Here is a 17,500-nt window from a genome sequence, read left to right as displayed (position 1 = left end):
TAAAAGAAATGTGAATAGTTTTCGTCATTAAAAACAGTACGAAACCTACTGATGCGTTCCACTTACCATCTATCATTTTATAAATGTTAGCATTTGGTGAATACCATCATCATACATAATAGTTGGCATCAACAAACTTAAAGTTAAGGTATTGGCTAGAACAAAAATAGTCTTTACTGTAATATATCCAGTATGGTCTATATACAGTATTATTTATACACTGTACTGAACAGTGCAATACTAACATACTTTCTTATAACATTATTTTTTGCATATAATATCAAACGAGACAGTATTATGAAGTGCGGTACAGATCACATGTCATACGTACATTGCATTTACAGCCGGTACATCCACTTTATGATAGGAACTAAGATAAGAGAAATAAATAATAAAAGTACAGTACTTTTGTCTGTCTGTATTGTACCTAAATACCTCCAGATGAACATTCTTCCAGTTCTTAAAATTATTAAAAGAATGTGACAGACCCAGCACAATCATCCATCATCTAATCGGTTTAGGAATTTGAAGAATATTTTCCATATCAAAAATGATAATAAGGAGTCAATAAAAAAAAGATCATTAATTAATTGCTAGATACATAAGTAGTCTATTCTATTATTATTACAATAAAATGTATTTTCTGTAACATTAGGCAATATATACTATATTGTGTACATTAACTATAGATGCAGTTTATTACGACCATATTTTGATAAAATACTATGGTCTGCACATTATATGACACACGAACCTTGTTCTCCAGTTGTCCGATATTTCCTATTAATAATAGATCTTGCACATTAGTTCCCTTTGTATAACGTTTGCAATCAGGTCCTACTGTTTGCACCTATTAACTTTATAAAGTACTCTCATATCGTCTCTACTAATATCATTAACTGATTTTACTTGGGGGTTAGCATCTGTTATTTTATGTAGGTTTCTCTCCTTTCATATGCCATTTCAAAAGAGTGCTTCCATCTTGTCATACGATCGTCCTTGCATAAACTCTTTCAGCTTCACGTTTGATCTGTTTGAAGTCCGTCAGGTATTTGGTAACTCTATTTTCTTTTTATCATTAAGCATGATTTCATCGACTGCATTTTATACAGCCACTGCTCTGCAAACTAACCTGAAACAGCATATTATTGTTCCAGCTTTTAACCCTTACGAAACGTTTACATACTTGTTATCATTACTAGTAAAAGCGACCCGTAAAAACTGACGGCTTAATGTTTTGATAGATATGCACACATTCACATGCATAAACTCACAAATTCAACTCTTCTCACCCGTCAGGTTTTCCAAATTACAACCTTTCTCACCAGGGTATGACTACTCTCTCTATCCTCTACCTGAGGAACATTGAAAGACCTTTTTTTATATGTCTATCAATACATACACTTTATTAGATTATTCATTTAAAGTTCTTGAAAAAGTTTGGATGCTTCCTCACACAGAATTTTTCGTAGAAAATAAATAGAGAGAGAGAGAGAGAGAGAGAGAGAGAGAGAGAGAGAGAGAGAGAGAGAGAGAGAGAGAGAGAGAGAGAGAGAGAGAGAGGTTTCGTAATGCCTTGAATCATAACTTTGAAAACGATTAGATTGAATAGCAAATTGGAAAAAAACAGTAAAGAAAAAAAGAAAAATGAAATCCTGCAAGTAAGAAATGAGCTGCAAAATCTCGTCAAACCACTTGGCAACCATTTTAGGCTGTCTTCACTTCGCATCATTTCGCTAATCGCGTTGATGCCGTCTTTTCTCGCCAACTAATGGAACATAAAAGAGAAGAAAGGCACAAATTGCTTTATTTTCTCGGCAATTTCTCCCAGAGATATTTCACTCTTGCCTCCTGCGAGAAATTTTAGAATTGTACCTCCCTTTAAGTAGTAACAGAAGGATTTACAATAAAAAGTGATCGTACATTTTTTTTTCAAATGTAATTTTATATTACATGGAGCCATAAAAATGGTTCACGTATCATTAAATTAACAGAATCATAGGAATTTACTTCATAAAAACTGATATAACTCTCATGTCACGTGAATAGGTCGTTGAAATATTCCAATGATATTTTTCCAGTATTAATAATAATAATTATAATAATAATAATATCAATGATAATAATAATAATAATAATAATAATAATAATAATAATAATAATAATAATAATAATAATAATAATAATAATAATAATAATAATAATAATAATAATAATAGTTTTTATAACTTGCCTCAGCTGCATTGATTTTGAAGATACTTCAGCTTCAATAAACCATCCGAGAAAGAGGGACTACTACCGAGTAATGATAATATTCTTCATCATCATTGTAGTTTATAAGGTTACTGGAACTATTTTAAAATATAGCAATTATATATATATATATATATATATATATATATATATATATATATATATATATATATATATATATATATATATATATATATATATATATATATATATATATATATATATTCATATTACTTTTAATGATAACTACATTAATAATATCGATAACAAGTATTCTTAAGAAGGACTCTAATGTCCAGGTCATTACGAGTAGTCCAATAAGCGCCAAAAAACAGAGAATGACGGAAAAATTGAAATTTTTAATACTGGCATGATTTTGACACATCATCGGCCACTACAGCTTAGACTACATTTATGGATATGTGGAGCCCATAAAATTGGAACCCTATTAGTCTGTAATTCGTAAGATTCTTGTAATTTAGTGCCACATTACAAAGCATCTTAAAGGTAGTAGGTTGGCCAGGGCACAAGCCACCGGTTAGGATACTACCGCTAGAGAGTTATTTGGTCCTTTGACTGGCCAGACAGTGCTACATTGGATCCCTGTCTCTGGTTACGGTTCATTTTCCCTTTGTCTACACATACACCTAATAGTCTGGCCTATAGTTTACACATTTGCCTCTGACCTCATACATCTGATAGCACTGAGATTAACCACTGCAGTGTAATTGTTCAGAGGCTGCTTTATTCTTGGTAAGTGTAGAAGAGACTCTTTAGCTATGGTACGCAGCTCCTCTAGGAGAAGGACACTCCAAAATCAAACCATTGTGATCTAGTCTTGGGTAGCGTCATACCCTCTGTACCATGGTCTTCCACTGTGTTGGGTTAGAGTCCTCTTGCTTGAGGGTACACTCGGGCACATTATTCTCTCTTATTTCTCTTCCACTTGTTTTGTTGAAGTTTTTATAGTTTATATAGAAAATATTTATTTTGATGTTGCTTTTCTCAAAATATTTTATTTTTCCTGTTTCCTTTCCTCACTGGGCTATTTTCTCTGTTGAGGCCTCCGGGCTTATAACATCCAGCTTTTCCGGTTAGGATTGTAGCTTAGCAAGTAATAATAATAATAATAATAATAATAATAACAAAAATAATAACAATAATAATAATAATAATAATAATAATAATAATATTAATAATAATAATAATAATAATAATAATAATGATGATGAAGATGATGATAATAATTATCTCCCCATTCACATTCCAGATATATACAGCTTGTGCTCCTCTGCCAAGGATCTCCTATATATATGACAGGGCACTGTATCTCTGTTCCAGAAATATGCATATGATAAAAAAAGAAAAAAGAAGAAAGAAAAAAAACAGTATGCAGAATTCTACCACCGCTTACCAACAGGATATTGCAAGCCACACCTTTAAATCCATGCATGAGATAGTTATCAAAAGACCAGTAATCACCTCCCATTATATCCATATATTTCTTCACCTATTGGGTTCTTACTTTGTACAATCTTTTCTCATTTCTATCTAGCTACTACGGAGGAAAGAGTCTACCCCCATAAAGAGACGCCTCCTGTATTCATCGATTACATTGATAATAGATTCATCAAAGAAAGGTGGAACACCTAAATTATGTATTTTAATAGTATGGCTGCTCTATGTACACTACTAGATATTGGAGAGAGAGAGAGAGAGAGAGAGAGAGAGAGAGAGAGAGAGAGAGAGAGAGAGAGGAGAGAGAGAGAGAGAGGGGAGAGAGAGAGATTCCCAGCACCTCACACCATGCTTTAGTCAAAGGATCTGAGAGTTTTACACTTTTTATATTAACTCCATATTCTCTGGAATATACCTCAACAGAGAGTACAAGTATCATGTATGATATGTGAAATTAGCCATAAGTGCCACATCCGGAAAGGTGCTTCTCTTTAAAGAGTGTCTTAAGTGAAAAACAAAAAAAATATGGTTGCAAGTTCCCATGAATAATAAATTCACATGAATACAATCCTTGGAAGAAATTAAAAAAACTTTTGAAATTTTTACTCCAGTAATCCAGTGTTAGCACCTATCATAATGGAAAAAGAATTAGTTATCTATAAATATTTTGTGCCAAATAAGTAAAGGCTTGATGAATGTTGTCTCCAAAACGCTACAAAATGGTATGTTTCTTCAAAGACCTTAACATGGAAATAGGCCTGTTCAGTTGATATCAAATTATTAAAACAAAATATCCCATTACAGGGAAATGCAGGTCCTCCTATACCAAAACAATTGTAAAAAGGTAATGTAGTCTGCTGTTTTCATTGCATAGTGTGTGAAGTGCCAACTCCTACATTATTCATTTAAGCCAATTTCTTATTATTTACAATACAAAGAAACACCAACAGTCATTTGAACAACACTCAAAATACTGCCTTTTCTTGTGAAATACTAATTACCAAAAGACGAATCATTGACTGTGCATACGATGAAAGATAACACTTTACTATAAATGGGACATTGAAGACTTTCTCCCTCTACAAACATGCGTGACGAGCCAAGAGATGCGAACCAAAGACGAGCTGAATGCATCTGAGTACTTTATTATAGACACATCGGGTATATTTACAAACTAGGTCCTATCAAGGTCACAAAATACAAACATGCTATTGCTTATCTATCTGGCAATCAGTTCTACTACCAGTTAATAATGAAATAGGCCGACATGTCAACACAAGTTGCTGTCAGTGCGAGGGGAGAGCGAAAATACAAAGGATAATATATATAAAAAAAGAAATGTCGTTACTATGTACGATCATAAGACACAAGAGTGGTACATGGCTCCCCCCCCCCCTAAAAATGACATAATGAACATATTAAATAGGGTACCCCGATCTAGAGAGGCGAACTGTAGGTGGATCATCTGGCAGGAGATAGGATTGTTTTAGATGATCAATGGAGACCCAGTCTTCTCTGCCACGAATGTTTTGTAGGAATGCTTTCGGATTGCGTCAGATCACAAGGAAAGGCCCCGTGTAAGGGAAGGTTAGTGGTGGCTTGCTAGTGTCGTTGCATAGGAAGACGTGTGTTGCAGAGTACAAGTCTGTCGGTATGTGATGCTTCGCTGAGGGCTTATAAGTCAGGCGGCATGGAGTAAATTTCCCCACAATGTGACATATGAGCTGCAGATCATCGAAGGAGGTTGTAGAAGGAAAAAATCTAGCAGGGACAACCAATGGGTCGCCAGACACCATTTCAGCTGCCGAGACGTCCGGGGTGTCTTTAAGAAAGTCTTTAGTCCCAGGAGGACCCAGGAAAGCTAAGTAAGCCAGTTGGAGTCCTTGCAGTGGGACATCAAAGCAGCTTTGAGGGTGCGATGAAAATTTTCTACCATTCATTAGCAGCAGGGATGTAGGCAGTTGTCTGATGTAGGGTGAAGCTCAGGAGATTCTCTAATAATGTCCACAATTGAGAGGTAAGAGTGGTACCCCTGTCAGAAGTAATATGCTCAGGGATACCAAACCTTGCTATCCATCCTGAGAGTAAGACATATGTAAAAGGGGCGGATGATGCAGTTTCCAGGGGAATGGCTTCAGGCCAACGAATGGAGTGGTCGATGACAGTAAACAGGTAACAATGTCCTTTTGATGTGGGTTGAGGAAAAGTGCCCACTCCTAAATCCGTGTGTCAATATATTTTGGAAGTTTGGCAAGAAGTAAAGGCGCGCACCGAATCCTTAGCATCCTTAGTAATACCGTGCCAAATTAACTTTGTCTTTAGCAGCTGTGTAGTAGAACTGCACGAGGGATGTGAAAGGCCGTGAATGAAATCAAATACCTGTCGGCGGATGGAAGCAGGAATCCACGGTCACGATCTACCAGTACTGACGTCACAAAGGAGGGTGGTGTTGGAGTCGTAGAGGAGGACGTCTTCCTAATGGAGGGATGTGCAGGATATCCTACATACTTGATACTCTGGATCCTGTCGTTGGGCTTCAGCCAAGGCGTTGTAATCCAATCCCAGTTAAACGGAGGTAAACGTGTTTTTTGACAGGGCATCGGCATCGTGATTAATTTTCCCAGGGACGTGTTGAAAGGTGCAATTGTATTTAGCCACGGCGGAGAGATGTCGGCGTTGACGAGGCGGACAAAGCATCAGACTGTCGAGTGAAGGCATGCACCAGAGGCATGTGGTCTGTGCGAATGACGAAGGGCGTACCTTCTATGAAATGGCTGAAGTGATGAACAGCCAAGTGCACCGCCAGCAATTCGTGATATAATGTAGAATAACCCGATTCTGCCTTGGACAGTTTTCTGCTGAAGAAGGTCAATGGATGGGGCGAGCTGTTGACCACCTGTTCGAGTACTGCACCAATAGCGACGTCCATGTCATGGGTAGAGAGAAGGAGAGGGGCATGTGGGACGGGAAAAGTGAGAGCAGGTGCAGTTGATAGGGGCATTCTTTGCGTTGCAGAAGGCCGCTTCTTAAAAGGGACCCACACTTCAAGTTTTTTGGCTTACCCTTGAGGGAGGCGTAGTGGGGAGCAAGAGTGGTGGCAATGGCTGGCAGAAAATGGTGATAATAGTTGATCATGACCAAGAATTCTTGCGGTGCTTTCACGGTCGAGGAAGTTCTGAACGGCTGCTACCTTCTCAGGCACGGGATGAACTCCTTCAGGAGTGATGTGGTGCCCTAAGAACGACACTTCGTTGGCGCCAGAGGTAAACTTGTCGTACCAGACTACAAGGCCATTTTGTTGTAGGCAGTCGAGCAGGATTCGTAGGTGACGGAGGTGTTCCTCTTTTGAGGAAGAGAACACAAGTATGTTTGGGAGGGGGTTGTGATCCGTTTCTCTTTGATTGGTCAGGCGCCTGTAATCCCCAAACGGACGGAGGGAACCGTCTTTCTTCAAGACGATGTGTCTTCCATTTCGACGAACATCTGTTTGGCTGCTGCCAATTGATCCGGTACCAGAAGTCTGAATTTGGAGAAGACTGGGGGTCCGTCGTTTTGATATGGTGATAAATTCCATGTTTGGCAAGAGCCGTGGGCTTTTGCGAAGTTCTGGATGGAAAACTTATGGGTACGACGTGAAGAATTGGGCGTAGGCATCAGTGGGTGTGCTGATGTGGAGAGTAAGGTAGGAGGGGGCGGGTTGATGAGTCGTCGACAAGTACGAGTCTGTGTTACCAATCGTCGGTGAACGACATCGACCAGATGGTGAAAATGAGAGAAGAAATCTGCACCGAGGATTGGCAATGTGGTATCAGGAACGAGTAACTTCCAATTAATTTTGCTGCTTACAAACGATAATGTAAGGTTCTCATTACTGTAGGTGGGTATTGCAGATCCGTTGGAAGCTACCAGGCGGACGTCGCCATACTTAGACAGACTACCTCGTGTCCTGAAGAGTTCCCTTGGCAAAAGAGAACGACAAGCACCCGTGTCTACCAAAAATCGCATGCCCGTTCCTGTATCATGTAAAAAAAAAATATTAGAAACACAGGAGGCCACCGCCATGAGGGATGGGGCTACTTACACGTTTTTTGGCCACTGACAATCCTTGGCACATTTCTTCGTGGCAGGCCCGAATCTGCAGAGATAGTAGCAAAACTGGGCAGTAGTAAGTGGCTGTAAGAGTTGTTAGTTGGGGCGCAAGCAAGTGTTGAGTGATGTGTAGCTTCATCGTCACTCCAGCCCGTCACATGGTAGGCGTGTGTGTCCTACAGCTTTCACGTCAGCTTCGGTTGACGTTGAATAGGTGTCCTTTTCATCAGGAGTGGAGGCGTTGATGGAGGTCTTGAAGGTCGTGAAGTGGCTGTCCATAACGGCGTTGGGTATGGCAGCGCATACAGGTTTGGGTAAACGGCGTACCCAAAGGGCAAGGAGTAGGTTCCCCCTCATTAAGAGAACCGTCTTTGGTAGGTTACAGGCGAGCGATAGTGGTCATTTCCCTGAAGGCGAGTGAAGCCCTTTGATCTCCCCAACGGTTGTTGAGATAGCTGAAAAAGCTTTGCTATATAGGCAGATGGCGACGGCAAGTACTGCTGCAGAAGGTATGTTTTGAGGGCGTCATACGTTATTGGGGTGTCTCCTTGTTCGCGAAGCCAGTCGTAAATTTCCGGGAAGTGTCCTCGGGTATCGCCGCGAGAACAAAATCTGCTTTGGTGGTCGAATGAGTCACGCCATTGATGCGGAACTGGACTTCTGTGTGCTGAAACCAAGGAACCGCCTCTCCGCTGGGGAACGACGAAAGTTTGAATGGGGCGGCGCCAACTTCCGTGGAGTCTGTCATACTAACAGTGATTGGGGAGAAGGCGGGAGGAGTGAGTCGACCCCCCTGGTCAACAATGTGCCGAGCCAAGAGAGGTTGTGAACCAAAGGCGAGATTAATGCATCGGAGTACTTTATTATAGACACATCGGGTATATATACACACTAGGTCCCGGCAAGAAGGCCACAAAATTAAAACATGTTATTTCTTGCCCAACCGGCAACCGGTTCTGTTAGCAGTTAACAATGAAATAGGCAGACATGTTAATACAAGTTGCTTTCAGTGCGAGGGGAGAGCGAAGATACAAAGGATAATGTATACAAAAAAGAGAAACGTCGTTACTATGTACAATCGTGTAACACACGAGTTGTACACATGTAACAATACAAAATCAGCAAATCAGAAAACTCTTCGGCAGCCCATATGACAATTTATCTAAAAAAAGTTTATGATATCTTCTCATATAAATAAGGCCGTTTATTTGCAAGTACAAATGCATAAAACCTGGTTTGTACTGCCCAACCAGTCAGGGAACGGTAAGATTTTATTCGCCAATCAGCCTGAAGGAATACTTTTACTTACTACAATATTCCCCATACTGATAAAAATTTGTCGTAAAGACTATAAAACTATGAGAATCCTGAAATAAATGTTTGCCTGTGTTTACCTTTTTCAAAACTCATATATTGATGTAAAGGAGTGATATTACGGTCACCAACCGTAAAAGATAATAACAAAGTAGGGTAGAAATTACGGTCGCCTGTATTTTACTGAAATACAGCTGAAAACAGCATATTTTTACGAGAATTTTCAATTAATATTACTGTTTATTTTCTTTAAGTGCAGGCTTTGGGTATGATAATACCATACCAAGCTCATAACTAAATCAACAACTCATGTAGGAATGATCGTCACCTATGACCATTTCTTTGTTTCTATGAAACCTGCCCCAGTAATTGAACATTGCTAGTTTGTGACCTCCAGATTAAGGTAGTGTCACGCATCAGTGATTCAAGGCATTAAAAGTTGTAACAGTCAAAAATGTAGAAATATCTCTTGTTTAACGGTGTTTGAATTACTAACAATTCGTACAAATTATTACGATTAACTCATAATATATATCTACTTCTGTTTCACAATATTTGGAAAACCAATCTAAAAAAAGATTATGATGACATTAATGGAGCAGCAAAAGTTCTGAGAAATTTTTTTTGAAAACCCTATAAAGTAACCTATTTAACTCTTTCTTTAACCCTAGAACCCCATTGCAAGAAGATTTTCTCATGCTCGCATGTGGGTGACTCAAAACTCACCCACAAGGAGACAAGGAGCCCGCTTTCCTTTCCCATACAATTAGTTCCTACCTAGAAAATATGACGGGTGGGTGAGCTGTTCTGTTCTCTGCCTGAAATTTTTCCAAAGAGGAAAAGTTTGTGATTTAGGGAGATTTCTACCCTACATACAAGGTTAAAATAGAGTACGAATTAAGTTTACATATCATCATTCAAACATTTAAGCTACTATTTTAACGTTTATTTTGTATTAGACATGTTTTAAAGTAGGCATGATTTTTTTTGTTTTCCTAAATAAAAGGTAAGATTATCCCGGCAAGTTAGGGAGATGTCCACCCTGCTACAGGGCTAACATAAAGTACAAATCAATTCCATATATCATCAATCTAAATTTTATAGTTACTGTTGTAATGTCTAGTTTTTGATAAACCTGTTTAGAAATTAGGCAATTGTTTAATTTTCCAAAAAGGGTAAAATTCTCCCGGCAATGTGGTTAACCTTGTTCAAAGCCAACGATGGCGTTCTAGGGTTTAAAAGCTCGGAAAAGAATATTTGGAAAAAAAACATATTTATTCAATGATGCATAGGTAAAAAAAAAAATTCAATTTCGATGAGTACGCCACTTTAACATGTGATTGCCTCACTCATTGATATTCATGATATCAAATCATTATCGCATTGATAAATTTTGTAACTTCATGGCAAGAAAATTACTCACTCACAGAGGAGAACGTGGTTATACCTTATTACAACTGCTGCATGTGACATATTCGAATGAATTTCTCATATTTCTAAAGGAAAAGTTAGACACAATCCAATTTTTTTATAAATTGTCAGCACATACATTTAAGCTATTTTAACATTAGTTTTCCAACTTTCTAAAATGTAAAGTCCTTCATCAGTTAATTTTATGTTCAAAATTTAAAGTTACAAAAGTAAAGGGGAGAGAAGATTAAGAAAAAAGAAAACCTCAATCACGGAATATTTAACAACGAAAGAGATATGATATATACCAGAAAATTTTATTTTTAAAATTGGTGCTTATGGAACTCCAGTCAAATTTCTTTTATTTCTTTCCGAATTAATATGATCTAAAGTTGTTTGTAAATTTCCTCTGTAACTTCCATGGAGGTAAATTTTGGCAATAATTCACATATTTTCTGAGACATTTAAGACAGCTGAGGAGACTGAGATTTTGGATACCTAACAAATCTTATTTTGTCGTGGATTGAAATTTTCTTTGGATACACCGAAAAACAAGAAAAAAATATTTAACTGAAAATAATTTCTAACAGCGAGAGAGAGAGAGAGAGAGAGAGAGAGAGAGAGAGAGAGAGAGAGAGAGAGAGAGAGAGAGAGAGAGAGAGATTATACTTATTGGAAAAGTGGTGATAGTGAGCAAAGTGAAAATATTAACCCCAAATAGCTTAGGGCCAAAAAATTTTACATATGTGATGCTAGGAAGTAGAACCTTTCATATTTTTCATTTTACTATGAATACTCGATTCCTGAAGTAGCTGTGGGCATTGTTCTTTCTTATTTTGAACTTTTAAAATCTGCAAATTTCACATTATGCTACATAAATTTATGAGACCTCTGTTCGTAGGATCTTAGATTGGTCGTAAATCTTCCTCTATTCCGATTCCCAAATTGTCACCCGAATTACAGGAGAGATGGGACTCTTGAAACCTTTAAAATCTTATATAACTGAGAGAGAGAGAGAGAGAGAGAGAGAGAGAGAGAGAGAGAGAGAGAGAGAGAGAGAGAGAGAGAGAGAGAGAGAGAGAGAGAGAGAGAGAGCGTATTTTTATCAAATGCCTCAGATGTGAAGGAAGAATAGTAGGAAAATACACTAGTTTTGTTAATAAGGTAATTATTTCTTCAAATAATATCATTATTCCATTTATTTTACCTACCTTCATCTTCACCATGATATTTGAACTGTTTATTTTTTAGAATTTCCTTCTTATATATATCATGTGTATGAATTCAGCTTGAAGCAAATTTCCTTTACAAGTGGTGACTCCAGAGGAAATTTCAAATAAATAGATCAACAACCAAATCATATATGGAACCTCGCTTAACACTCCTACATGTTTCATTCAAATGAACAATTTAATTCGTCATGAAATATCACAATTTATATATTGAACAAACGCTAGTTTCTTCTCTCTTCCTCCATCGTAATCCCTAATTATTCACCCTGACCTATATCACACTGAGTCTATATAACACGTTGGCTTCCACACTATTATTATTATTATTATTATTATTATTATTATTATTATTATTATTATTATTATTATTATTATTATTATTATTATTAATCAAGCTACAGCTTCAGTTGGAAAATTATAATGATACAAGCTTAAGGGAAGTAAATAAGGACACTCAAAAAAAAAAAAAAAAAAAAAAAAATACAAGATAAGGAATGGATAATTAAAATAAAATATTTTAAGAACAATAACAAAAATAAAATAACTATTTCATATATAAATTATAAGAACTTAAAAAACAAAAACAAAGGGGAAAAAATCATGTAGAATAGTGTGAACGAGAGTTCCTTAGAGCAAGAAAACTCTAACCTAAAACGGTGGAAGACCATCTTACAAAAGCTATGACATTAACCCAGACTATGTATTTTTCCTTTCATATATAGACATCTTAGACTGAATAACTTTGCTTCTTGGCTGAATCTAGCGACTAAATTACTGATACGCTGTATTACCTCTCCTGTAACTTATATAATCTGCAATAAGGTAATTTTCTTGAAATATCAAGCGACTCACAACATGCTCCGTTTTCTTAAGCATTAGCCATTAAACCCATTTTTGTAAAATTTTATGGTTGAAAGGCAAGGATATCGACCTTATACGAAATTTACTTTGATGTTAAATTCACAAGCAATTCGCGGAAAATATATCGTTAGGCTAATGTCAGTTGATATGAAAGTCTCTTCCAGTGCATTACACCATAATTTGAGGTCACTTCAATGTAAACGTTCCCAAAGGTTCCGCCACTCTCTCTCTCTCTCTCTCTCTCTCTCTCTCTCTCTCTCTCTCTCTCTCTCTCTCTCTCTCTCTCTCTCTCTCTCTTTCTCTAAACCAATATCATGCATATTTAATGGTTTTCCTTGATGTCTTGTAAAATAACTATCCCAAATGGAAAAAAAAATATAAATGATATTATCATCCATCTACAAATACAGTCATTATTTCGGTATTAAAGTAAACGTTAGTTTATGTTGTAAAGAAATTATGAAGTCGATTTAGATAAAGTTAAAAGCAATTACATACTTTTTAACTAAAAAAGTTGTGATTTCATATAACAAACAATAACAGTATCAGTAATAATATGATTAATAATAATAACAACTATTAGAAAGATATGACTACTCGAAGCATATTAGGGCAAATATTGATAGTTATAAATATGGAGGTATGAGGCGAGCATTTAACACCCTTATAAATATCAATAGTCCAATGAAGTTCAATATACAACTTCAAAAGTTCGAACTTGAAGCAAATGTTTTTATGTGGAACAGGGTGACAGTAGTCTTTTTTTTTTTGAGGATCTATTCTGTGGTTGTTACTGTTCTTAAAATATATTTTCTAATCTTTCATTTCTTCTCAAGTAGTTTATTTTTTTCCTAATGTGCTCTCCATACTGGGCTATTTTTTCCGTGTTGGAGCCTTTGCACTTGTAAAATTCTGCTTTTCCAACTAGGGTTGTAGCTAGGCTAGTAGTAGTAGTAGTAGTAATAATAATAATAATAAAAATAATAATAATAATAATAATAATAATAATAATAATAATAATAATAATAATAATAAAAATAATAATGATAATAATAATAATAATAAAATGCCCAAGTCCTATTGTGTAATTTAGTTTTATAACGATGAATAGTAATCGAAAGAAAACGGAAATAATAATAATAATAATAATAATAATAATAATAATAATAATAATAATAATAATAATAATAAGAATAATAATAATAATAATAAGAATAATAATGATAATAATAATAATAACGCTGAAGCACTTAAAGCAAGAAAATTACTTCACCGATAACATATGGCGTACTTTATGCAGAAACAACCAAAAATATACTCTTAGTTCTATTTAACTAGTCAAAACTAATAGAAAGAGATATAAAGGTGAATACCCATTTCAACTGTTATTCGAAGAAGGTCGCTACATTCTCAGGTAAAAGGAAAAGCTAACTTTCTTAGGAATTCGCCAGAAAGCGTTACGAGTGTCACTCTTCACCTTCAGTCAATGCACCTAAAGATACTTTTTCCAACTTTCCCATGGAGAAAGCTCAAGATTCTGTCTTCGATGGTAGTCAAATCAACATTAGTTCACGTACCTTTAATTGTTTCATTTCTAATCCTGGCCTGCCATTCAACTCCCAATACCCTTCTGAGGGCTTTGTTCTCAAATCTACTAAATCTATTTGAGATTGTTTCATTGTTATGCCATGACTCATGTCCAAAGAGAAACACTGATCTCAGTAAACTGATAAATAGTCTGATTTTTATATGTAATTTCAGGCGAATTGATTTCCAAATTTTACTCAACCTAGCCCTTGTCTGATTTGCTTTTTTCAATTCTTTACTAAACTCTAATTGGATATCATAGTTCCTAAATACTTAAATGATTCTACTTCATAAATCCTTTTTCCTTCCAATGATATTTCATATTCCATTGTATACTCTGTTCTCATCAGCTCTGTCTTTCTTCTATTTATTTTCAGCCAAAGCTCTTGTGGTATTTCATGCATCCTGGTAAGCAAGCATTTGGTGTTCTGCTAACAAGGACAGCATCATCAGCATTCCCTAGGTTTGCTAAATTCCTATCACTAATCCAATCAAATCCTTCTCCACCATCTATGACTGTTATACGCATTATAAAATCCAGGAGGGAAAACGACGACATAGGCGACAACACATTCCCTTCGAATACTATGCTGTTCACTGGAAATTCATTTGATAACACTCCATTAACATTAACTTTTAAGTTATTTATTAATCTATTTTTAATTTTTTTAATTGACAGAGATCCTTATATATTTATTGTGGTAATGAGAGAACATTTGGTTGAATAGAAATCAGTGCCTATTAGGAAAGAAAAGAAAATGATTAGCTGGTTCTGTTTATCCTATTCAACACATCATAGTAGGTGAACATGTGAGCAGTTCATGTAATGAAAATTATTTGTTATTTTTTTTTACTATTAATGCGTTTCAAGGTTTCTGTGCTCATTACAATATATCGAGTAAGTAATACTGTTTCAAGTCCTTTGTTGAAGGCTCATATTTCATTTATTTGCACACTCTGTACACTCCAAGGGATATATAAGAAAGTTACAAAAGACAATGATCGGATCAAATATCAAGTAAAAATTGAGATAATTGTAGTTATGTGGGTCTAAAGATCGTAAGTATTGGCTAAAGGAAGATATTTTTTCTTTCATAAGTGGGTACCACATTTGTGAGTGATGGCTATATATATGGTCTGTAACAGTAATATCTAGTATTTTTCATGCGATAATAAAAGGTTTAATACTGGATATGTTGCATTTATTTAGAAAATAAAAATTATTTATATGCATTCTATTGGTTGATGAATTTCAGATTGCAACTGATGACATATCTATTAAATAATGACTAGTTAACTGATAACAAAGGAAGATTTCTACATTATGACAAACAGAGATGCCTTAAAAGCCAAAGTTAGAATTATGTAGTAGCTCTAGATAAAAGTTAAATATGCCTTGGAAGGAGTTTATTTATTATCACATGGAAATAATGGGAAAAGCAAATCTTTTCCCTATCTAGCAATGTGTTTTTTAGTACTGTTCTATTATCTACAAATCATATATACCTTTTGTTTACTTATCGTATTTCAATAATTTCCTATAATCAGAGATATTATAATTAATCTTTTGCCATACTATTAGAAATCCTTTCCTTTCTTTTCATCATTCAAGGTATTCCTCTTCCTCGTAATAATAAAAAGTAAACATTTTATTGATTTCAATTATTTTCCCATTTTTACAATATTACTTTTCATACCCAAAATTGATTTTCATGGCTAATTATTTTATAATTATGTTCATTTATGAACCAACAGTTCCATATGTTCTTGAATATAGAACTATCACCAGTTTTACCAAATGAAAGTTACTGAACATAGGCTCATTGGAATTTCTTTTGTAGTGAAATGTTTAATCTACGTTTTTATTTTCTATATTATTTTTTTTTTCAGCTCTACCTAGTTCTTATAAGATATTAAGGTTTAAAAAGTTTTTCCAACATGGATATCATTGGAGATTTCCGAAAAGTTCCAATTTAGTACCTGTAATGTTTATACCATTGAAATTATTATTCTTATTTTTCTTTTTTTTTTTTTAACAATTATCATTCTCCTCCACTGTGTATGCTAGTTTGATGATATATTTTGTGGAGATACAAAAAATATTTACTATTATTCAGAAAAGCATAATCTGTTGATAGAATATAGAACTAACAAAATTCAGTACTTTTTTACATTTAATATATTTAGGTACAACTGTTGATTCGTAAATCTATCATTACAATTTGTTGATTTTGGAATATAAATAGAATAACTGAATTTCATAAAAGATATTAATTATTTATTAAATTCAGTTGAAACAAAAGATAATTTTCGAACTGCAGAAATATATAAACATACACATACACACACATATACAGTGTATATATATATATATATATATATATATATATATATATATATATATATATATATATATATATATATATGTATATATACATATATAAATGTATATATATATATATATATATATATATATATATATATATATATATATATATATATATATATATATATATATATATGTATATGTATCAAGATTATGCTTTTGTTTGCATCACTTCTTAGAGGAAATTATTTATGCTCCTGTTATGGAAACAGATGGTAAAGACATCTTTGCTGTTGTTGTTCAGTTACCGTGATGAAATTTAGCCATTAACACTAAGTAAGGTTTTGAATATCTCTACCGTAAGAATAACTAATGGGCCATTAGAGATAAACAGTTGATATCTGTGAATAACGATTTGAAATAATAAAAAATCTTTATGAGAGAGAGAGAGAGAGAGAGAGAGAGAGAGAGAGAGAGAGAGAGAGAGAGAGGAGAGAGAGAGAGAGAGAGAGAATTTTAAACAGTAATGTGACAATACTTTTTATAAACCAAATATTGTTTGGAATAGAAAATAGATAACATTAGATATACAATTTATGAATCCCAGCGGTTATGGTTTTTTATCATTTGGTCACAATGTTACAATTATCAGTTAGTATTGAAATATAATAAAAAAAACATATTCTAATGCCATTCTGAAAAAAGGTAGGACATACTGCTTCCCCATTTTCTTAATATCACTTCATTACCATGGCTAATAATTTCATATCACGTTCATTTATGAACCAACCATTCCATATGTTCTTAAATTTGAAAACTATCACCAGTTATACTAAATCAAAGTTACAGAACATTTTTCCATTAGATTTTTTTTGTAGTGAAATTTTCAATCTACCTGTTCATCCTCTATAATATTTTGGTTAGTTGTATCTACTTCTTATGAGATATCGAGGTTTAAAAGGCCCCTTTA

The sequence above is a fragment of the Palaemon carinicauda genome, chromosome 1 (genome assembly GCF_036898095.1).
Source record: "Palaemon carinicauda isolate YSFRI2023 chromosome 1, ASM3689809v2, whole genome shotgun sequence".
In the NCBI taxonomy this organism is placed as follows: Eukaryota; Metazoa; Arthropoda; class Malacostraca; order Decapoda; family Palaemonidae; genus Palaemon; species Palaemon carinicauda.
Note: the sequence above shows the minus strand (reverse complement) of the source record.